The sequence below is a fragment of the Notamacropus eugenii genome, chromosome 2 (assembly GCF_028372415.1).
Source record: "Notamacropus eugenii isolate mMacEug1 chromosome 2, mMacEug1.pri_v2, whole genome shotgun sequence".
NCBI classification, from domain to species: Eukaryota; Metazoa; Chordata; class Mammalia; order Diprotodontia; family Macropodidae; genus Notamacropus; species Notamacropus eugenii.
The window spans coordinates 140473308-140497259 of NC_092873.1; the positions used below are offsets into that span (position 1 = coordinate 140473308).

The 23952-nt window shown below is 38.8% G+C and overlaps 2 long non-coding RNA genes across 3 annotated transcripts in view; one reads left to right on the top strand and one right to left on the bottom strand.

Moving 5' to 3' along the window:
* Positions 1-2441, bottom strand: part of LOC140526402 (uncharacterized) — a 98923-nt gene extending 96482 nt beyond the window's left edge. The window contains exon 1 of one of the 2 annotated variants that reach the window (XR_011974358.1): positions 2356-2441. This is a non-coding gene — a long non-coding RNA (uncharacterized lncRNA). Of the gene's footprint in view, positions 1-1026; positions 1112-2355 lie in introns of those variants that run through there. The other variant, XR_011974356.1, reaches the window with a different exon arrangement.
* A 237-nt stretch (positions 2442-2678) lies between these two features.
* LOC140526404 (uncharacterized) lies at positions 2679-20757 on the top strand. Its single transcript, XR_011974359.1, has 3 exons — positions 2679-2768; positions 3520-3563; positions 5345-20757. It is a non-coding gene; the product is annotated as an uncharacterized lncRNA (long non-coding RNA).
* Positions 20758-23952: the final 3195 nt, after the last annotated feature.

Here is a 23952-nt window from a genome sequence, read left to right on the forward strand (position 1 = left end):
ACCAGTTTAAGATTAATTTGGATGTGACATTTGCTTTTTCAAAGAAACTGAAGGCTTTCAAAAGTTCTCAGTAAGCAAGAGTAACCTAGGGGGTGGGTGGGAGCTGCCTGTATAGTATTTTCTAAAATAAGGAGAGGCAGAAGAGATTTTTAATGGCACTTAACATAGCTCTCTCCCTATCCACCCCCAACTCCTCCATTTTCTCTGACCTATCCTTGTTTCTGTTTTTACAATTCTTATCTCTCTTGGCTTTGTCAAGCATTTCTGGCACATTTTGCACAAGTAGTAACTTTTTATCCCCTCTCAAGACCAACTCTGTAGCAATAGTAACAAAAGTAACTTAAGAGTTGCTTTTGAATAGACTGAAAGGTCAACATAGGCATATGTAAAGTTTATGTAGAGATTTGGTTATTTTATACATCTTATCTAGCTAAAAAAGGTAAGCATAGTTCTAAGATCCCTGAATTAAAATAAACCAGCATTTCTTAAAAATCACAGAAAGCCAGAGCGCAGATATCTTCAAGTCTAACACCCTCATTTTAAAGACTGAGGCTCAGGGAGGTTAAATAATTTGTTCAAGGTCACATAGCATATTAGTGGCAAATAGAGGTCTGGCTCTCAGATTTCAGCTTTCCCCACTATTCTATAAGCTGTAATACAGTATCTTCAAAAACACCAACTCTGCCCTTTACTGCCAGTATGACCTTGGGCATGTCTTGATACAGTAGGGATTCTCTTTGGGCCTCACTTTCCACTTTTATGAAATGAGAAGTTTGGTCCAGATAATTGCTTTCGGGTATAATCTAGGATTTTATGGTCCTACCTACCCAAAGATACTCGGAATAGAAGTCCTAGGCTTTTTTGTTTGTTTTTTGTTGTTATTGTTGTTGTTTTGTTTTTTTTTTTGGGGGGGGGGGTTGGCGACCAAAAGAGAGGATGGCATTAGCCCGGGGCCTCTCACAGGCTCCCTCTTTCCTTTATCAAAACCTAAGAACTAAACCCACAGGGACCAATCGGGCTACTCACTGATCTACTTGGGTACCGAGTTGCTCCTGGCGGCATCTTCTCGCCGGCTCCTAGACCACGCACATCCCGCAGATGCCGATGTGCCTCAGCTTTCAGGCAACTAAGGAGTTGGGCTGACACAGAAGAAGCCAAGAGTCCCCTGGCAGTGCCCCCAGACTGTGGGTGGATACCAGCCCCTCCAAGGCTCGAGGAAACTTTTCCCCTAGTTCAGAGTGGCACCAGTCCCGAGGAATCAGTTGGGTCCGTCGATGAGGCTCAAGGCCCTTTGGGGTGGACACACGCCAAGGGGGAGGGCAACCACGCACTGATCTCGCGGAGATCGGGAGGTAGGGGTTGGGGGGTCCCGTGGCTTGCACTAACGGCATTCCCTCGCTTGGGTCAGTGGCGGAGGGGACCGGGAGATGAAATGAAGAAAGGAAAGGGAGAGAGAAAGAAAGGAAAAACGAGACAAGGTGGCAGTAGCAGGAAAAGGGAGAAGGCCGCCTGCTTAGGATAGTAGGGCAGAGTGCGCCAGCGCGGAAATCAAAGTTTGTCTTTCGGTTCCAGAAAAGTTTCTTTGGACCCTCGGGAAATCAGTGTGGAAAGATAGGGGCTCTTCACTCTTGCCTCCGGGCCTGTTTTCCCTCTATCCCCTACTCTAGCTCCCAATAGATCTCCCTAGCAGGGCTCTGGGAGATCCCAGAGGGGCAGATCTCAGCGTTTGGGGCGTTGCTGGGGTAGGGTGGCGGGGAGAGCCAGCTTCCCCCTCCTCCTACCCCCTCCCCCAGGCTCTTGGATAAGCCCGGGAGGTCCCGAAGAAGACGATCCTTATCTCTTCCCTACTCCTCCTCCTCTCTTCCTCTCTCTCCGTCTCTGTCTCGGTCTCTGTCTCTCGGTCTCTGTCTGTCTCTGTCTCTCTGTCTCTCTGTCTGTCTGTCTCTGTCTCTGTCTGTCTCTGTCTCTCTCTCACACACACACACATACACACACACACACACACACACATACACATACACATACACACACACACACACACACACACACACACACACACACACACGTGAGAGCCAGAGGGAGAGGAGAGAGCAACTACCCCTCTGTCCAAGAAGTGCATCCGCTGAAACAGGACGCTCGCTGTGCCTGGGACAGACTGACGGGCCGGCCGGGTATTGTCTCGAATGAGAGCATGTTCAAGGAGGCAGCGACAGCAGGAGAAAGAGAAGAGGAGAGGAGAGAATGCAGCCGAGCATTTGCAGTTACCGTCTTTTTTTCCCCTTCTTCCACTCCTCCCTCCTCCGTCCTCCTCCTCCTCCTCCCCCCCCCCCGGGCCTTTACTCCTCCTCCTCTCACCACGTTCTTTGTGTGTCTCTCCCTTTCCTTGGACCGGTTCCGCTTCTAGCCTGACAGCCGAGCGGTTCTGCAGCTCCGGATCCTTCTTCCTGTGGCCGGTGTTCTCTTTGCTTCGCTTTGCTTTGCTTTCCTGCGGATCCCGAGCCCCTGGCAGGGGCAGCAGCAGCAGGAGTACCGAGGGCAGGAGCAGCGAGGGCAGCAGCAGCAGTAGCAGTGAGAGCAGCAGCGAGGGAAGCAGCAGAGAGGGCAGAAGGAGAGGAGGAGAAGGAGGGGGGAGGAGGAGGAAGAGGAGGAGGAGGAGAGGAGGAGAGAGGAAGAAGAGCAGGAGGAGGAGCGCTGACAAATGATGCCTAGGAGCCGCACCAGTAGAAAGGGGAGAAAACACAGAACCAGCCTCCTAGGACACACTGCAGGTGACTTGTTCGTCAGGCTCCTCTATCTCCCCTTTCTAGGAGCTCTTCTTTATTCAGGACCCCTGACCAAGGCACTCCCCCCAGGGGACCACAGCTGCCGGCTCCTCCTCCCTCTCCCCCCTCCAGCCTCAGCCCTGATCCGCTAAGCCGAGCGCTCCTCTCCGCAACCAACAACTAGACCGCCGGCAAGAAATCTAAGTGGGGAATTCCACCCCCCCCGCCCCCTCTCGCTAGCTCCTCCACCCCCCCTCCTAGATCCACCAATTAGCTCAGCGGAGAGGGGGCAAATCGGTCCAATGAAGGACCAGGAAACCCAGCCAGTCCCGGAGGGTTCAGCCAATAGAGGGGGACTCGGGCAACAGATCCGCCCCCTATTCCATTAGGAATGAAGCTAACTCTGGACAGTGATGCTATCCCGCCCTGGAGTGAGAACTGAGAGTCAGGAAGGTGTAGGATTGCCAGGGGAGTTCAGATCTAGCCAGTCAGATATAATGATTATGAATGTATACTAGAGTAGAGGGTGAACGCGGGAGGCGGCTCGCAAGTTTGCTCACTTTTCCCTGCCTAGACCCTCCCCTCCCCTCCAAAATTAAACACCATCCCCGGGAAAACTTCTAATATGAAGAGTTCCTGCAAGAAACATGTCGGAGCAGCCAATTCGTTATCCTTTTTAAGCAACTAACTAATAATCTTTCTCCTTATAGGGTTCGAGTATTTCTCTAGTTTGCTAACTGACTTCTTTTTCTTTTAGTCAGTGCCAGAGTATCAGGTCTCTAAATATGAGTACTACAGAAGGTAAAATAGTTCTTTCAAAATTTTAATGCAACATAATTGTAATAAAGGAATAAAAGTGCATGTAGTTTAATATTGGTTACACACACGATTAACTTTTTTTTTCAGTACTAAAAACCTAAGGATTTGCTAACGTATTACCATCAATATCTGGCGAAATAATTTAGTAGAAAATAGATATTTGAGGGAAAGATCATAGCATTATAGGTTTAGGGACCTTAGAGTTTACCTAGTTTCACAGCTCAAAATCTAGATATGGATACTGAGGCCCAAGAGAGGTTAAAAAGCAAATTGTCCAAGTTCACTCAGGTAGCAAGTAGCAGAGAGGTAACTGGAGGCCAGGTATTCCGTTTCCAAACTCAGAGCTCTTCCCACCAGATCACATTGGAGAAAACTTATTTTTAGCTGAACATCATAAACTAGTTCATAATCAAAATGCTTTGGGCATAGAAGGTACTCAGTAGGTAGCAATCGATTTGACTTGACTATTGATTAGTATTATTTGGCTGATTAAGGGTTTGCTACTACTTTATGCTCTTAAAGGGTAATGGACTATGCAGATTTAAAATTGGTATTTGCTACATCTGCTGATTTTAAAGTTCAATAACATTTATTGGTGCTTTTTATTATTAATATATTTTTTGGTTTCCCAAAACTCCTAATGCAGTTTTGAGCTTTAATAGCTGTATGTAGGTGTGTTTTCACTTTTTTGGGCAACAAATTTGGTAATAAATAGTTTTTCTAGAAGAATACAGGGAGCAAATTATTCTGAGGTTCTAACTGGATATGGGGAACCTTTGGCCTGGAGGGCACATGTAGCCCTTTGACTCTAACCCTTTGTCAGTCTAAGGGCCACACTTGAGGACCTAGAGGGACACTTATGGTCTCTAAGTCTCAGGTTCTCCACCCCTGTTCTGACTTATTTTACCCTCCCCATTTGGTTTATCAAATATTCCTATACTTGAATGAGTAAGTGATCTCAGTGATGTTCAGAATAGACATAATCCATTTACTCTGGGCTAGGCTTGACTTGGTCAACTCAAGTGGTTCTGGTTTGGAATGCACCACTCATAGATTATCAGACATTTAATTTAATGGGTTTAGTTAACAGTACACTTAAGTCCTGATTAAATTATACTCTATTTAAAGTTATAATTACGTAAAATATGTTCATTGGTTTCAGCCTGATGGAAATATGAAATGTGAGTTTTAATAGTGCAGACATTTGAGGGGATTCATTATTTGAACTAGACACTTAAAGGGATTCATTATTTGAACTAATGGGGTCCTAGCAGTTGAATGGAAAGGCTGTAGTATTGATTCAAAAGGTCCCAGTTTCTCCTTTCCTGTTCATTTGCTGCAATGGCACAGCAAAGTATGTCAGACCAAGAGCCCCTGATTCCTTTTACGTTACACTTTTATACTTAGATGAATAGACAGCTACAACAGCAAACAGTCCAAGCTTTCCTTAATTCCCTGGACAATTTAGGGAAGGTTTTATTGCCTTTTTAGGACTAATTGGGTTTGCCTACATATGGGTAGGTGTTTTTACTACCATACCACCTATGCCAACCTGTATGATGCATAACTCTTGACAATTGCCATCCAAACAATTGTGTACCTTTCTTTCATTCTCCTGATATTAAAAGTTCATTAACAGGGTCTGGGGGATACCCATTGGTTATCCCTTCTTTTTACCAATCCATCTTTTTAATTATATATTTCTTGAAAACATATTTAACACTGTTTCTCCTAAATAATTCTTGACTTATAATTTGTTTCAGCCTGCTCATGATCGTCTTGTATCTGTTGTCATTTGGTTGGTCATCAAATTCAGTTCTTCAGAGACTACAAGACATTGTGACTCATAGTCATACAACACTGAAAGATATGAAAAAAAAGAAAGACCTTTTGTTTTAGGAAGAAGCAACAAAATAACTGCATTCCCTAAGGCAAGTCAGCCCACTCTCTTACTCCTGTTCAGTTCTGGGCCCAGTTCGTTGTATGTTTGCAGCCTCTGTCCAAGATACATACTGAGGGACGAGTTCTATACATTGTTCATCCAAGTGTTGGTCATAGTCTGGACAATAGGCATTCTTCATCCATTTGGTTTTTCCTGTGTGGATAGTTAGACCAAACTCTTCTTAGTTACTATGAATCCCATTTAAGAGAATCCGAAATGTTCTGAGGCTTGATGCAATCAGCACAGTATTGTCTGTGAATAAGAATTAGGAGGACCTCAACATCTGCGAAGAATCCCTTGGACTCTGCTCTGCACCTCTTACTTGACAGTGGTGAAGAACTTTGGCAAATACATTATCGCTACTTTGTGCCTTGCTTGATATTAATGACTAGTGGGTCATTAAGACGAGGTTATTTCTATTATATCTTTCCAGGATTCTTGTGTAATTTGGAAATATGCACAGGTGACACTAAGATGTTTTTAAGGAGGTATTTGGCTCTAGTAAATCAAATGTGTGTTGATTTTTTTTAATCATAAGCACAGTGAAGGAGTAAAAAAAATGATAAAACAAAGCAGTTTTATCTTCTAGGTGTGTGCTTTTCTTACTCTAGGAGCCATTATAGCAGAATGCATGCTTGATTGACAGCATTTCAAGATTTTGCCATCACTGTTTCCCTTGACTGTACAATGTGATATGTGGGAACAAATCCTGACCTTGGGGTCACATGACTTTATTTCTAATCCCTGTTTGGCTGATAACTCTTCATGTAACCTTCCTGGGCCTCAGGTCTCTCATCTGTAAAATGAGAGGGATTGTATTAATAGTCTTTGTTGCCTAGGTCTGTGATTGTATGACTGCCTTTGATAAGTTGGAGGCCTGGGTTGATGAATATTGTAGGAGTATAGAGATATGTTCTAACCTGTAAGTTAAACTGGGCTAGTTTTCCATTAAATTAGGTGTTCAATATACCCATCCATCTTCTTCCTATAGCAGAAAGAGGATAGTATTTCTAAATTTTTTTTCTTTTTTTGGAAAGATTTTAAGAGATGTATAAACTAACTGGGGGTGGGGGAGAGGTGAGATTACTAGGTGAAGAAAAGTGTAAGAATGGTATTCTTGACTGCTTTGAGAAGTACTACAATGCGGTAGATACTAGACTTGGAGTCAGAAGACTAGGTTCTAGTCCATATTGTCATGTAGTAGTTGTGTGGCTTTGGGCTGGTCACTTAGCTTTTTTGAATCTTAGCTTTCTAATTTGTGAAAATGAGAATAATGACAATTGTATTATATATGTCTCCTTTTTCACAAAGAAGTCTTGTCACTGTCATGCTAGTTGTGTAACCCTAAGCAAGACACTCACCCTCGAGCATAGGAATACATGAACTTCACCTTAAAATGATCAGTGATATTTATCTAAGACCATCAGCCTGCGTCATCTATAATGAGGATAAGCTAGAAGCCTTCCCAATACAATCAGGGGTGAAGCAAGGATGCTCATCATTAGTCTTTCTTTTATTCAGTATTGTACTATAAATGTTAGTTATAGCAATAAGAGAAAAAGAAATTGAAAGAATTAGAATAGGTAATGAGGAAACAAAATTATCACTCTTGGTAGATAGTAAGATGGTATACTTAGAGAATCAACTAAAAAACTACTTGAAATAGTTAACAACATTAGCTAAGTTGCAGGACATTCTTAAATCTGTTAAGTTGAAAAGAAAGTATCAATCTGCATTGGTAGAAGGAGTTTTCTTATCTAGATTTTTTTTTATGCCGATGACCTCACAAGACCCATCTCCATCTTTATCCATGTCATAGGAGTCTTTGAGAAGATCAAGTGAGATAGAATATTAAAAGTATGTGCTATATAAATGTCATATTAAAGGCAAGGCCTAAATGTTTCATTTTTATCTTTTGAATCAGCAATACTTAGCGCCATATCTCTAACATAATAGGTGCTTAACAAATGCATGGTGTTTGCTTTATCTATAATAATAATTAACACTGACTTCATGTAACATGATAGCATTATATGCTGTTCCTCTTATACATGTATCATTATGTGTACAGATGTATACCTAGATACATGTATGTACAAATAAATATATAACATTTAAATATATAGTATGACATATAATGTATATGTATATGTATGTGTATGTGTATACATATGTGTATATCTATCTAGAAATACATGCATACCTACACATATACACAGAGACTTACATACACATGGTTTATATACCCTACAAGATTCTAAGCACCTTGAGCATAGAGAATATATCTTTATATCCCCATCACAGAAATTACATCTAAAATGCAACTTAAGAAATGATTATTGAATGAGTATATTCATTTTATGTATGTCCCTTGAATGAAATTCCAGCAACAGATGAGGGAATAAAAATACTTTTTAAAAAGGGCTAAATAAATGAAAGCTATCATTTTAAAGGTCTAATTCAATATTTTCTCCTTATCTTTCAAAAGTTAAGCAAATTTCACTATGGCTATATCAATAAATTGATGTAACCTATGACTGTCAAAGCATGTAATTTTGTAGGAAAGCTGTTAATGTCCACTGGTTTGAATTTATACCCATTAAATATTTAACCTGATCCACAATCAAAATTTTCATATAAATTTATTAGGGATTTTCATGTAGGTTTTTGCATTCCATTTTCAAAAGTGAAAGCAAATGTATTTTTTTTAAAGAGGGTATTTCCAAGTACTGTACTATAATTGGTTTTTTCAGTTTCCTAAAGCACACGTGCGCGCGCACACACACACACACACACACACACACACACACACACAATTCATCTTGCTTTCCAGAAACTTAGCACAGGCTTACATGTGGTTCATATGGTACTCTTGGAATATGGTGCTAATGTAACATGAATTTATAGTAGCTGTGGGAAGAGGCAGTGGTGGGGTGGGGTTTGGAGGCAGAGAAATGGTTACAAGTTCATTTTACAGATTTTGCTTTCATAGAAGCCAGATCTACACATATTGTGGAGAAATCAACTCATCTAAAACATAAATCAGAGAAACCAGTATTTCTCCATTCCCTGGCACTTCTTGGAGCCAGGTATATTTGTGGTGAGAAGTATGACTCTGTACTGGTACATACTTCATTTACTCAGAGATTAATTCAAGTCTTTATCATTACTTCCTTATTGGCTTTGTATTAAAGAGAAGACAGAAGACAAGTTAGCCTGTTAGCTCTTTTTGGAGGACAGCTTGCACTCGTAACAGATACTAAAGTTTACCAAGAAACTGACACCTTGGGGACAACTTTAATCTTCTCCTTTTTTTGGAGGGGGTGGGGCAGAGCTGCAGAATTTTCCACATATAAGTAAATATCTAATCTTTGACATGCTCTATCATATTTTTATGCCCTAGAGATGTCACTAATTGAATTATTTTTCACCCCTCCGCTCCTTTTAAGACTCACACATTTTGGATTTTGACCCACCCTGCATTGTGACCTTGATTAAATCACCTCTTTATTAGACTTCCAGTTCAAGAATTATTAAGGGCAAAGTGGGTATAGCACAGGCCCTGGAGTCAGAAGGACCTGAGTTCAAATCCAACTGTGTGACCCTGGGCAAGTCACTTAACCTCAATTGCCTCCCCTCACCAAAAAACCCCAACAACCACAGAATTATCTCTTTGTCACTTAGCCCAAAATGGCATGAAGAGAAATTGTGTAGTAGTCTACATATGGTAATTATGATGGACTTTGTAATGAGTGACTGGTCTTGGAGTACGTTCTAGTTACATGCTCTTTGGCACACCCAAAAAAGGGAAAATTTCTTGCCTTCTCAGTGCTAAGTATGATTTGGTGATCTGAATGATGATTTGGAATCATCTGCTGGGGTTTCCAAGTTGGGGCCCCCCTCAATGAGGTCTTAGTTTAGGATAAAGAGTTTTTTTAAAAAAGAAATGTTAGAAATTACCTGCTCCTATCTCCCTGGTATACTGGAGATGAAAGCATAAGTTGGAGAAACTTTGTGTAGCCCATGCCACCTCCTAAGCTTTTATGACTCTTTGGGTGGGCAACAGAAGATTTCTTCAACAGTTTCTGTGTGCAGGTATACTTTATGCTTGGGACAGTTAGGTGGTGCAGTGTTGGATCTGGAGTCAGGAAGACTCATCTTCCTATATGTTCAAATCTGGTCTCAGGTAATCAGTAGCTATGTGATCCTGGTCAAGTCACTTAACCCTGTTTGCCTCAACTTATTCAAATCTGTAAAATGAGCTGAAAAGGCAATGACAAACCACTCCGTTATATCTTTGCCACAAAAACCCCAAATAGGGTCATGAAGAGTCTGACAGGACTGAAAAGCAACTGAATAACAACACTTTATGCATGAGTGAAAGGAAATTGAGAGTAGCTCTAGGGAACAGTCTGAATCTTATTTTCCTAGACTCCTTGTCACACCCCCTTAAACTCCTTAAATATATACCTCTACAGTGAAAATCTGCAGGTCATTCTAATTTATGACTTGTCCAAAGTCTCACTGAGAGTAAGTGGGGAAAAATGACTTAGCCTCTCTGTGTCTCATTTTGCTCATCTCTAAAAATGAGGAGATTGTACTTTATCAGGGGTTTTTCATATTTTTTTTCTGTCACATACACCTTAAGAAGTCTGGTGAAGTCTTTGGGCTCCTTCTCAGAATAACGTATAAATGTATAAAATAGAATACAGAGAACTGCAAAGGAAACTAATAATATTGAAATGTTACCAAAATATTGCAAAACAAGCTCACAGAGCCCATGTTAAAAGCCCTTATGTTAAATGATCATTAGTGTCCCTGCCAGCGTGAAATCTTACTATTCTTTCTGAGATTTCTCTCTCTAAAGTGAGGAGAGAGACTCTGGCCAAAAGAATACAATTCAGAAATATTAAACATTTTTTGGAAATCAAACACATAGATGTTCAAGCATTATTTTGAAGAATTTTTTGAGATATCATGAGGTAATTTTGAGAATTGTTTGAATTTGGGGTTTGGTGATAGGCCCATCAAGATTACTGATTTACATAATACCACATAGCTGTGGTCTCAGAATGTTTTTGATTGTGTTACTCCAGCATATAACCCTAATATATGTATATTTATAAAATGCATTTATATACTACTGTGCAATACACTCTGTCCAAAACAATATAAAAGCAAGATTTGGGAGTTTGGGAAAGTGAGAGAGTAGTTCTTAGTACAGAATATGGAATCCAACTTCTGAAGAATATTGCCCCAGCTATGTGGTGGTCTAAATGGTAGGGGGTAGGTATCTTGGAGGGAGTAGGGTTCCCAATGGTACCTACAGAACTGCTTCTATGGGTGTCTGAGTAGCAGCTAGGTGGTAACTGACCAATACTGGGAGGTTGGGAACTTTTATTACAGAAGTGTTGTGGGGTAATGGGAGAAAGAAAGGTAAATGTGGTTATTTTGAAGTCTAGTTTGTGTCTAGGCTTTTCCATGGAGGGTAGCAGTAGATCCATCTTCCGTCCCACCCTTTGCTAATTAGTTGATCATATAACTCTAGTGAGGTGATGCAGTATATAGAGAGTAAGGCCTGGAGTCAGAAAGACCTGAATTCAAATCTGGCCTCAGACACTTGTTAGCTATATGACCCTGGGCAAATAGCCCTACTTGCCTTAGTTTGCTCATCTGTAAAATATGCTGTAGAAGGAAATGACAAACTATTTCAGTATCTTTGCCAAGAATACTCCAAATGGGGGTGGGATGGAGCCAAGATGGCAGAAAAAGGCTGGGACTCACACGAACTCTCTCCCAAACACCTCCACTCACATTTAAATGATCCCCTAAACAAATTCTAGAGCAGCAGAATTGTAGAGAACCTTGAGGGGTTTGAAAGAGCCCCTTATCGAGTTCCTCTACTCCAAGGGAGAATAATAGCTGACTTGAGAAGTTAAGTGATATATTGTTCTCAGGTGCACGTCCTTGAATTGGGTATTGAAGTTCCAGGAATTAGGGCCCCTGCTATACAGGATAATATTCCAAGAAAAGAGGCCCTGAGGCCTCCGTTGTTACTTATCACAATCTGGTCTGTTCTCATGCCTCAATCGCTACCCCTATGGTCTTTTACTATTTAAGCATCCTAACCCTCTGATTTCTTGGCTCAGTATGTCTAAATAAACTCAGCTTGTTCAGACTGCTGTGTCCCTCCTGTCTTTTCATCCTCACTCTGTGAGCCCCATAACCGCCCCAGACCTGCCCAACTGTGCTGGCCGCAGCACAGAACCCAGAAAAGGACAGTGTAAGGCAATTTTCTAGTTTAAGACAACTTAGAAGATCAGCAGGGAAATTCCGTTGCACTAAGATGAAAGTGGAGCATGGTCCAGCATAGACTGCAACAGCATGAACCTGGCCCCAGCAAACCAAGAGCAGTCTTTGGGGCAACTGAATCAGTGGAGGTAATAGCAGTTTCTAGACCTCTCAGCCCACAGTAAGGGGATCAGAAACTTGTCAGAAGGAGAGTACAAAGGTCCCTTTGTTGGCACTGGGGACAGGTCTCTGTTGTATTCCCCATAAATGGACCTGGGTCACAGTCCTAGGGCAAGAAGAAGCACTGGCACACCAGAGCTTGCAGTCACAGGGGAGCAAAAGCCCTGGGTCAGATTTCCAGGGTAGGAAAAGGTGGTTGTGGTTGCTCACAGACTAGTGCATGGAACAGAAAGAGTAGTAAACATACTTCTCCCTATATAATACTACCTCATAAAAACAGAAAACTTAAAGGTCCATTACCTCTGAAAACAACTGCACAAAAATCCTGAAGCTTTGGATGGTGCCCCCTCCATTCAAGAAGCAGAACCCCACTTTATCATAAAGTTAAAAACCAAAAAATAGGTTGGAAAATGAGCAAATAGCAGAAAAAGATCCTGACTTTGGAAAATTGCTATGATGACAAAGAGTCAGTAGCTTGGTTAAGGAGGCACAAGAAAACCTGAAGAAAACACTATAAAGAAAGAGAATATGGAGGTAGAGCCAAGATGGCAAAGTCAGGGACTCACCTGAAGTCATCCCTCAAATCCCGACAAATACCAGTAAATAATGACTTAGAGAGTAGCAGAACTTACCCATGGAATGAAACAATTTTTCACATCAAGACAACTTAGACAGGTGGCAAGAAAACTCTATTAGAACAGACTAGTTTTAGTCTGTTAGAACTAAGAGAGGAACACAGTCCAGTGCAGGCTGCACTAGCATAGATCAGACCCAGCAAACCAGAAGTAGGCCTTGGGGTGACTGAATCACTGGTACTTGTGGTGTTTTCCAGCTCTCTCAGCCCACAGATGGTAAGGGGATCTGACAATGGGTCAGAAGGAGATTTACAGGGTGTAGGATTCTGTTGCATTGCCTATACTTGGATCTGAATCACAGTTCTGAGTCTTAGTAGCAGCATGAGGAGAAGCACTAGCACATTAGAGCTTGTAGTCACAGGGGAGTAGGGATCTTGGTCACAGTTCCAGGATTGAAAAGAATCCTTGTGGGCACTCACAAATCAGCATACAGTACAGGAGAGTAGTAAACACATCCCTCCCTAGATCATACCACCTTGGAAGAGCCACAAACTTAGAGGTCCCCAGAATTAACTCTGAAAACAGATGCACAAAATACCTAAAGCTTAGGAGAATGTTCCCATCACTTGTGAAGTAGAGCTCCACTTTAGTATTAAAAATCAAGAAATAAACTGAAAAATGAGCAAACAGAAAAAAATTCCGATCACAGAAAGTTACTATGGTGACAAAGAAAATCAAAACACACACTCAGAAGACATTAAAGTCAAAATTCCTGCATCCAAAGTCTCAAAGAAAAATATGAATTGGTCTCAGGCCATGGAAGAGCTCAAAAAGGACTTTAAAAATGAAGTAAGGGAGGTAGAGGAAAAATTGGGAAGAGAAATTAGAATAATGCAAGAAAATTATGAAAAAAGAGTCAACAGCTTGGTAAAAGAAACACAAAAAATACTGAAGAAAAGAGCGCCTTAAAAACAGACTAATCCAAATGGTAAAAGCAGCACAAAAATCCAATGAAGAGAAGAATGCTCTGAAAATCAGAATTGGCCAAATGGAAAAGGAGGTACAAAAAGTCATTGAAGAAAATAATTTCTTAAAAGTTAGAATTGGGCAAGTAGAAACTATTGATTTTATGAGACATTAAGAAACAATAAAACAAAAACAAAAGTGAAAAAATAGAAGAAAATGTGAAATATCTCATTGGAAAAATAACTGACCTTGAAAATACATCCAGGAGAGATAATTTAAGGATTGTTTGACTGACATGCAAAAAAAGACTTAAACATCATCTTCAAGAAATTATCAAGGAAAACTACTCTGGTATTCTAGAACTGAAGGGTGAAATAAAAATCAAAAGAATCCATTGCTCATTTCCTGAAAGAGATCATTTTCAGGAATATTATAGGCAGATTCCAGACCTCCCAGATCAAGGAGAAAATACTGTAAGCAGCCAAAAAGAAACAATTCAAGTATCATGGAGCCACAGTCAAGATAACACAAGATTTAGCAGCTTCTACATTAAAGGGTTGGAAGGCTTGGAATATGATATTTCAGAGGGCAAAAGAACTAGGATTATAACTAAGAATCACCTACCCAGCAAAAATGAGTATCATCCTTCAGGGAAAAATGAACATTCAATGAAATAGAGGACTTTCAATTATTCCTGATGAAAAGACCACAGCTGTATAGAAAATTTGATTTTCAAATAAGACTTGAGAAGCATTAAAAGGTACCTAGGAAAGAGAAATCATAAGGGATTTGATAAGTATAAACTATTTAAATTTCTACATGGGAAAATGATATATATAACTCTTAATTTTCTCATTATTAGGGCTGGTAGAAGGAGTATACATAGACAGAAAGCATAGATGTGAGTTAAATGTGATGGTATGATTATCTAAAAAACAAAATTAAAAGATGAGAAGGAAAAATTCACTGGGAGAAGGGGAAAGGGAGAGGTAGAACGGGGTAAATTATATCACAAAAAAGATGCCTGAAAAAGAATTTACAGTGGAGGGAAAGATGTGGGAGGTGAGGGGAGAGGGAGGAGGAGCATGTGAACCTTACTCTTATCAGAATTGGCTCAAACAGGGAATAACACACACACACATACACACACACACACAGATTTGGGTATCAAACTCTGTCTTACTATACAGGAAATTAGGAGGAGAAGGGGATAAGAGAAGAGGGAGAGGGCTAATAGAAAGGAGGGCAGATTGGGGGAGGTAAAAATCAGAAGCAAGATACTCTTGAAACTGGACAAGGTAAAAGGAGAAAAAAGAGAGTAGGATAAATGGGAAAAATAGGATGGAGGAAGATATATAGTTAGTAATCATTACTGTGAAAAAATATACAAGTTTCTCTGATAAAGACCTCATTTCTCAAATATTTAAAAAATGGAGTGAAATTTATAGAATAAGAACCATTCCTCAATTGACAAATGGTCAAAGGATATGAAAAGTCAGTTTTCAAAGTATTCAAAGCTATCTATAGTCATATGAAAAAGTGCTCCAAATCACTATTGATTAGAAAAATGCAAATTAAAACAACTCTGAGCTACTACCCCACACCTACCAGACTGGTTAATATGACAGAAGAGGAAAATGACAAATTTTGGAGGGGATATGGGGAAAATTAAATTCACCACTGGTAAAATTGTATACTGATTCAACCCTTCTGGAGAGCAATTTGGCACGATATACAAAGGGCTATCAAATCATATATAAAACCCTTTGACCAAGCAATACCACTGTTAGGTCTATATCCCAAAGAGATAAAAAACAAAAATATATACAAAAATTTATATCAGCCCGTTTAGTGGTGGCAAAGAATTGTAAATTAAGGGAATGTACATTAATTGGGGAATGGCTATGATTGTGATGGAACACTGTGGTGGTGTTTGAAAGGATGAGTAGAATGCTCTCAGAAAAACCTGGAAAGGTTTACATGAACTGATGCAAAGTGAAAGGAGCAGGACCAGAATAACATTATGCACAATAAGAACAATATTATATAATAATCTATTATGAATAACTTGACTATTCTCTGCAATACAATGATCTGATTCTTCATGACCCCATTTGCAGTTTTCTTGGCAAAGATACTGGAGTGGTTTATCATTTCCTTCTTCAGCTTGTTTTACAGATGAGAAAACTGAGGCAAACAAGGTTATGTGACAGCCAGGGTCACACAGCTAGTGTGTTTATGAGGCTGAATTTGGACTCAGGAAGAGTTCTGACTCCAGGACCAATCCTTCCTTCCTTCCCTCCTTCCCTCCTTCTTTTCTTCGTTCCTTCCTTCCTTCTTTCCTTCCTTTCTTTTTGTATGTATTTTCTTTCATAGCATGACTTAAATGCAAATGTGTTTTGCATAACACACGTATAACATAGGTCAAATTGCTTATATTCTCAATTTGGAGGAGGGAGTAGGGCAGGGGAGGAAGGGTGGAAGAGACTTCAGAACTTAAAATTAAAAAAAAAAGAATGTTAAAATTGTTTTAATATGTTATTGAGAGAAAAATGTTAAATTATGAAAAAGATGAAAAAAGAATACTCCAAGGATTTGCCACAATGGAAAAAAGACTGTATAATATGCCTCTTAGGATCATACTACTGCCTCTTGTGGTAATTCCAGGGTCTCTCAGTAGGCCCTACATCCCACCTTGGAAACTACTGGTGTAATCAATCTTCTGGTGTGAAGACACCATTTACTTCTTTAGAAGAACAATTCATCTGTAATTTATAGTCTTAGAGAGTTTCCTTTGTCATAGAGATGTTTAGGGACTTGTCTATGGTGACATAGCCAGAATATGGCAGACATAGTAATTGAACCCACATCTTTGTGACTCCAAGGTCAGCCTTCTATATACTACATCACCTTGCCTCTCAATTACAGATTGTTGTTGTTCATTCGTGTCTGACTCTTCATGACCCCATCTGGAGTTTTCTTGGCAAGGATACTGGAGTGGTTTGCCATTTCCTTCTTCAGCTTGTTTTACAGATGAGAAAACTAAGACAAGCAATCCTTAGCTAGGGTCACACAGCTAGTAAGTTTATGAGGCTGGATTTGAATTCATGAAGGGGAGTCCTGACTCCAGTTTCAGCCCTTTACTCACTGTGTCGCCTAGCTGCCCCTCAATGATAAATTATCAGTGATCATATATTAACTAAAATGCATACCACATTATCTTATCCTTTCATAGCATTCATTTTTAGCTTTTATCCTTCAGACCCTATCTCAAGAGATATTAAAATATGATTGATCTTTTCACCAGAATTACTATTTCTTTTACTCTCCTATATAAAGACTTCGTTTGTCCCTTGTTGCTTTTAAGCAATACACTGTAATGGTTTTCTATTTTAACATACTTTCATAATGTCTTTTGTCTGCTTCTGTACAAACCTTAAAGAAATTTTTTTTTGTGTAAATCTGTTACTTCAGCTTATGAATTTTTTTTCATAAAAAAAGAAATAAAATCAAACCATAGGTTTTGGAAGTTGGAAGCAACCTTCAAAGTGATTTTCTTTAATCCCTGTATTTTACAGATGAGGAAATTGAAGACCAGAGAAATTAAATGATTTAACCCAAGGTTACTTACCTAGGTAGCAAGTATTGGAGCCAGGATTTGAAGACAGATCTTTTGACACTGAGTCCATTTATCTTTTAGCTACTTCTCATATATAACTTGTGTTTTAAAATATATACATAGTATATGTTAACATTTTTCTATCATGCTGGGTCCCATTTTCCTATTGATGGGCTCCTCTCAGGGCCCCCATTTTGAGAAGAGGCCCAAGTCCACCATCCCTCATTGCCCTCCTGGCTTTGTTTCTAATTCTCTAGACTGTTTCCATTGCTCAAGTGATTCAGTGCCTGGGGCCGCCTGTTTGAATATCCATTGGTCCCTGTGACCTTCTCTCCTTTGAACATCCCTCCATCATGACAGCTTTCTCATTGATGGATTCCTCCTGTGGTTTCCATCTTAAGGAGGAACAGAGACCAGCCATGCTTAATTCTTCTCTCAGCTTTGCTTTTGCCTTTCTGGATTTGGACACTCATTCCTTTAGTGTTCCCCATCCTTATGCTCCAGATTTTGGGTTCCCTTTTGTGTATTATCTTTCCCCACTGTAGTGAAAATGCCTTGAGGGCAGAAGCTGATGTTTTTTTCTTCTCAAGTATTTATCAAGTGCCTGACTAGTAAGTACTTAGTAAACATATGTTGCTTTGCTTTTTCTTTTCATTCCCTCCCCCATACATATAATATGGATAGCTAACCAATGTTTGTTATCTGATTGATTATCTTCAATTAAGTCCCTATGAATATGAGCTACTCCAGAGTAGCTCATTCATAAACATCCTGTGAGTTGAAATGCAACGCAAGTTTGATGATAATGTGGAAGTCAGCATGTGAATGTTCATAGCAATTTGAAATATTTCATTTGTACACTCTAAATTAGTTACACATGAAATTTCACTTCAGGAAGTGTGATTAATCTTTCCTTAACATTTGTGTTTGTACAAGCATCCACCCTTTAAATCAAGGAGTGCAGGACAATGGGAGTTGTTTGGAACTTAGCCGAAGTCAATATTTTCAAACATTCCTGAGGAGCATCCCTGGTAAGATGGTCAGGGCTCATGGCCTTAAAGCAAGTTCCTTCACAATGAGGATTTTGCTGAAGGGGAAACAATCGGATTGCTTAAGCCAAGTCATGTCAGACAGGCAGATCTCCAAATTAGAAAGTAAACACTATGAAGTCCTCCCATCTTTCAAAGTTAATCTGCCAGTATTGGGCAATTTCTAGAGTGGGAGTTTTGTTGTTTTTTGTAAAGATGTGTTTGGCCATGAAACTTTTTTCAATCCCTTCTCCTCCCCACTCCTCAGCTGCTAATGGTATCCCCCAAACTACCTAATGTTTATTTTCTATAGATTTTTATTTGTTCACTTTAAATTTATGCTGTATATATTTATGTATTTATTGTACCTCCACTCCACTAGAATGTAAACTAATTGTGAGTATGGATTACTTCATTCTTTATACTTTCAAGCTTCTAGCATAGTTTCTAGCAGATTAGGCAAATTAGATCACATGGTGACTCAAAAGCTTGAACGCAATTTTAAAATTCAATAGCTTAAAACTGCACTCAGGCCTTTGGGATTGTTGTTATTTGTCCTTGGTTCTTGAAGACCATGACATCAGGGAGGTGATTCCATGATACTCAAGTGAATTGGATTTAACTGAGGGAGGGCTGTGAACTTGTTTAAATGATTGATTAAAAGAATTAATTCTGGATCCTGTGTACCTGGGTATCCTGATATACCTCAGCATGCTTTACTCCCTATCCCCTTCACTATGGCTTCTAACAATAATAATGATAGGCATAGAGACTGAATCATCAGTGTAAGGGAACTCTTCTTTAAGGAAATTCCCATTGTCAATTCAAATAGGCACCTTCATTGTAGCTTAGAGTCTTAGAGAGTTTCCTAGAACACTGAGACAATAAGTGACTTGCCAAGGGTCACAGACCAGTAAATGTCTAAAGCAGGATTTGAACTGAGAAGGATGTCTTCCTGATTCCAAGCTTAATATTCTATCACCTAGCTGCCTTGGGAATCTATCTACCAAGTAACTTTAAGTAGCTAAAACCATTCTTTACTGAAATACAAACCCAAATAATTGGACCAATGTTAATTTCTCACAGATAGGCCAAGCCAATATAAATATATGTGTATACACACACACACACACGTATAATGAAGGTGACAATGTTGCCTAAATTATTTTATTTATTCAGGGTCATACTAACCAAACTACTAAATAATTACTTTACAGAACTAGGGGAAAAAAAAACTAACAGAATTTATCTGGAGGAACAAAAAGTCAATGATTTCAAAAGAAATAATGTAAAATAGTTGGAAAGAAGGCAGATCACAGAATACTACCAAGCAGTCATCCATCAAAATTATTTGGTATGGATAAAAAGTAGAGCTCAGTGAAATAGATAAGATATAAAACAGGGAAGTTAGCAAATATAGTGCCATAGTGCTTGATAAATCCAAAGATCCCAAGTCCTGGAATAAAGATTCACTATTTTACAAAAATAGTTGGAAAATTAGCTGAAGTTAGACATATACTATCTTATACCACATACCAAGATAAGCTCCAAATGGATATATAAGATAAATGTAAAAGGTCATGTGATAAACAAATTCAAAGTACAAGGAAGTCAAGTAAAAAACTCAGCAAATATTGATTAAGCACTTACCATGTTCCAGGTACTGTGCTAAGTTTTGGGAACAAAAAGAAAAAATGACAAACTTTGTTCTTAAAGAGCTTACATTTTAATAGGGGAAGACAGCACAAAATAGGAAACTGAAAAGAAGGGAGAAGTAGAAGATACCATATGGGGAAATGGTAGAGGAAATCCAGAGTCAGGAGTTTGACCTACAGAAGGATGAAGACTTGACTGGCTTAGTTGTTTTCTTCAAAGTGGAAGTTCTCAGAGGAACCAGTCAGTTATGGGAAGGGAATCACAGGGGCAGAGTGTAATTCCAAAATGAGAAGTCTGGGGGTGGAATGAACTTCCAGAATGAGAAGCTTCTGTGGCATGGAAGAGACAGCTTATATGGAGTAAGAAGGAGAGCCTGAATGAAAATAGCTTTCAGCACCATGGAAAGGGTAAGGGTTTGTGAATAAATAAGTGATAGAGAGGATCATGGAAAATAAAATGGACAATTTTCATTGAGTAAAATTCTAAAGCTTTTACAGAAATTAAATTAATATGGTTAAAATTTTAAGAGAAACAAGTTGAGTGAGGAAACATATTTGCAGAAAGTTTTCCTAATAAAGGTTCCATGTCCAAGATATATAAGGAACTGATTAAAATCCCTAAGAATAAGAGCTATTCTCCAATAGACAAATGATGAAAAGTTATGAAAAGGTAGTTTTCAAAGGAAGAAATGAACAATAAATCAGTATGTGAGGATACATTGAATCCCTGATAATCAGAGGAATGTAAATGAACACAACACTAATGTTCTATTACACATTCAGACTGGCAAAAATGAAAAAGGAAAATGACAATTGTTGGAGGAACTAAGGGAAAACAGGCATGCTGATCACTGTTGGTGGTGCAAGAATTGGTTTAGTCATTCTGGAAAGCAACTTGGAATTAAAAAAAAATGTGTTTATTCTTTGACTCAGCTTATTATTCTTCGGCTTATACTACAAAGAGATCAAATGAAGAGGGTAAAGGTCTATATGTACAAAAATATTTATAGCATCTCTCTTCATTAAAGCAAAGACCTAGAAGCTAAGGGAATGTCAATAATTTAGGAAGTGACTGAATATATTATGGTATATGAATATAATGGAAGATTTTTGCTCCATAAGAAATGACAGAAAGCATGGTTTCAGAGAAACTTGGGAAGATTTGTATGAACTGATGCAGAATGAAATGAGTTGACTCAGAAGAATGATTTATATAATAATAACAATACTGTAAAAATATACATTTTTGAAAGACTTTCATTCTATTGGGATGGCAGCACCTTCTCACAAGGGGTTATTCCCTTTTTTATTGTTTTAGTCATTTTCAGTTATGTCTGACTCTTGGTGATCCCTTTTGGAGTTTTCTTGGCAAAGATATTAAAGTAGTTTGCCATTTCCTTTTCCAGCTCATTGTACAGATGAAGAAACTGAGGTAAACAGACTTAAGTGACATGCCCTGGGTCACACAGCTAGTAAGTATCTGAAGCCAGATTTGAAATCTGGTTTTTCTGACTCCAGGTCTGGTGTTCTATCCACTGTGCCACCCACTTGTCATTCTTTACCTCAGCTCTCTTAGGTAATGATATTTGTAGAGGACAGGCTGTAAGCAGGGCCTACAGTTTGGAGAGCACTGCTTTTCTCAGGATTCCTGGATAAACTATAATTTCAGAGTATCAGTGATGAAGCATGCCTTCTACTTCTTGGGAGAGAAATTGTGGATTTGAGTTGCAGTCAATGTGAGAATTTATTTCTTCTCAACTGTGCATACATGTTATAAGGGCTTTGGGAACAGAAATGAGAGTGATACAAGAAAATCATGAAAAATGAGTCAACAACTTGGTAAAGGAGGCACAAAAATACTGAAGAAAACAACACCTTAAAAACAGAATAGGCCAAATGTTTAAAGACATATAAAAATCCAGAGAAGAGAAGAATGCCTTGAGTTTGCCAAATGGAAAAAAAGATTTACAAAAATTCACTGAAGAATATTATCCCTTAAAAATTAGAATTGGGCAAATGAAATTAATGACTTTATGAGACATCAAGAAACAATCAAACAAAATCAAAAGGATAAAAAAAAGAAGAACATGTGAAATATCTCACTGGAAAAACAACTGACCTGGAAAATATATTCAGGAGAGATAATTGAAAAATTATCAGACTATTTGAAATCCATGATCAAAAAAAGAACCTACACATTATCTTTCAAGAAAGTATTGAGGAAAACTGATTTCATATTTTACAAGCAGAGAATAAAATAAAAATTGAAAGAATTCTTTGATCACATTCTCAAAGAAAAAATAAAAAAAAAAAACCTTCCAGCAATTATAGCCAAATTCCAACACTCCCAGGTCAAGGAGAAAATATTGTAAGTAGTCAGAAAGAAACAATTCAAATATCATGATCCACAGTAAGGATAACACAATATTTAGCAGTTTCTACAATAAAGGATCTGAGGACTGGGAATATAACATTCTGGAGGGCAAAAGATCTAGGATTACAACCAAGAATCCCCTACCAAATGAAACTGAGTATAATATTTCAAGAGAAAAAATGAGTATTCAATGAAATAAAGGACTTTTAAGCATTCTTGATGAAAAGACCACAGCTGAAGAGAAAAAGCTGACTTTCAAACACAAGAATCAAGAGAAGCATGAAAAGGTAAACAGGAAAGAGAAATCACAAAGGACTTAATAAAGTTGAACTGTTTACATTCCTACATGGAAAAATAATATTTGTAATTCTTGAAACTTTTCTCAGTATTTGGGCAGTTGGAGGAATTATATACATATATATAGGTAGAGGGCACAGGGTGAGTTCAATATGATGAGATGATATCTAAAAAATAAAATTAAGGTGTAAGAGAGGATATATTGGGAGTAGAAAGGGAGAAATGGAATGGGGCAAATTATCTCTCATAAAAGAGGCAAGAAAAAGCTTTTTCAATGGAGGGGAAAAAAGGGTGGTGGGAGGGGAAAAGTGAAGCTTACTCTCATCACATTTGGCTTAAGGAGGGAATAACATGCACACTCAATCTAGTATGAAAATCTATTTTACATTACAAGAAAGGGGAGAAGGGGCTAAGTGATGTGTGGGGGGGATAATAGAAGGGAGAGCAAATGGAAGCAGGGAGTAATTAGAAGTAAACCCTTTGGGGGAGGGATAAGGTCAAGAGAGAATAGAATAAAGGAGGGACAGGATAGGATAGAGGGTGATATAGTCTTTCACAGCATGACTTTTATGGAAGTCTTTTGCATAACTACACATGTATAGCCCATACTGAATTGTTTGTCTTCTCAGTAAGGATGAGTGGGGAGGAAAGAAGAGAAGTTGGAACTCAAAGTTTTGGAACGAATGTTGAGAATTATTTTTGCATGCAACTGGGAAATAAAAAATACAAGTAATGGGGTATAGAAATTTATCTTGCCCTACAAGAAAAGAGAGAAGATGGGGATAAGGGAAGGGAGGGGTGTGATAGAAGGGAGCACAGATTGGGGAAAGGGTAATCATAATGCATGGTGTCTTGGGGTGGGGAAAGGGGAGAGATGGGGAGAAAATTTGGAACTCAAAATCTTGTGGAAATGAATGTTGAAAACTAAAAATATATAATTTAATAAATTTTTAAAAAGAAAAAAAATTTAAAAAGTGAGAATTCAATGAAATAGAGGACTTTCAAACATTCCTGATGAAAGGAGCAAAACTGAATATAAACTCTGACTTTCAAATATATGATGCAAAAAAAGCATAAAAAGGTAAACAGCAAAAAAAATCATAAGGGATTCAATAAGGAAAATGATACTTATTAGGACAGATAGAAGGAGTATACATAGAAGGCACAGGTGTGAATTGAATATGATGAGATGATTATCTAAAAAAAAAATTAAGAGGTGAGAAAGAAGAATGCAGTACGAGAACAGGAGAGGGAGAGGTTGAATGGGGTAAATTATGTGACATAAAAGAGGCCTGAAAAAGATTTTACAGTGGAAGGGAAGATGGGGGAAGAGGAGGTGGAGGAGCATATGAACCTTACTGTCATTGGAAGTGGGTCAAAGAGGAAATAACACACACACACACGTACATACACACTCAGGTGGGTGTAGAAATCAATATACAAG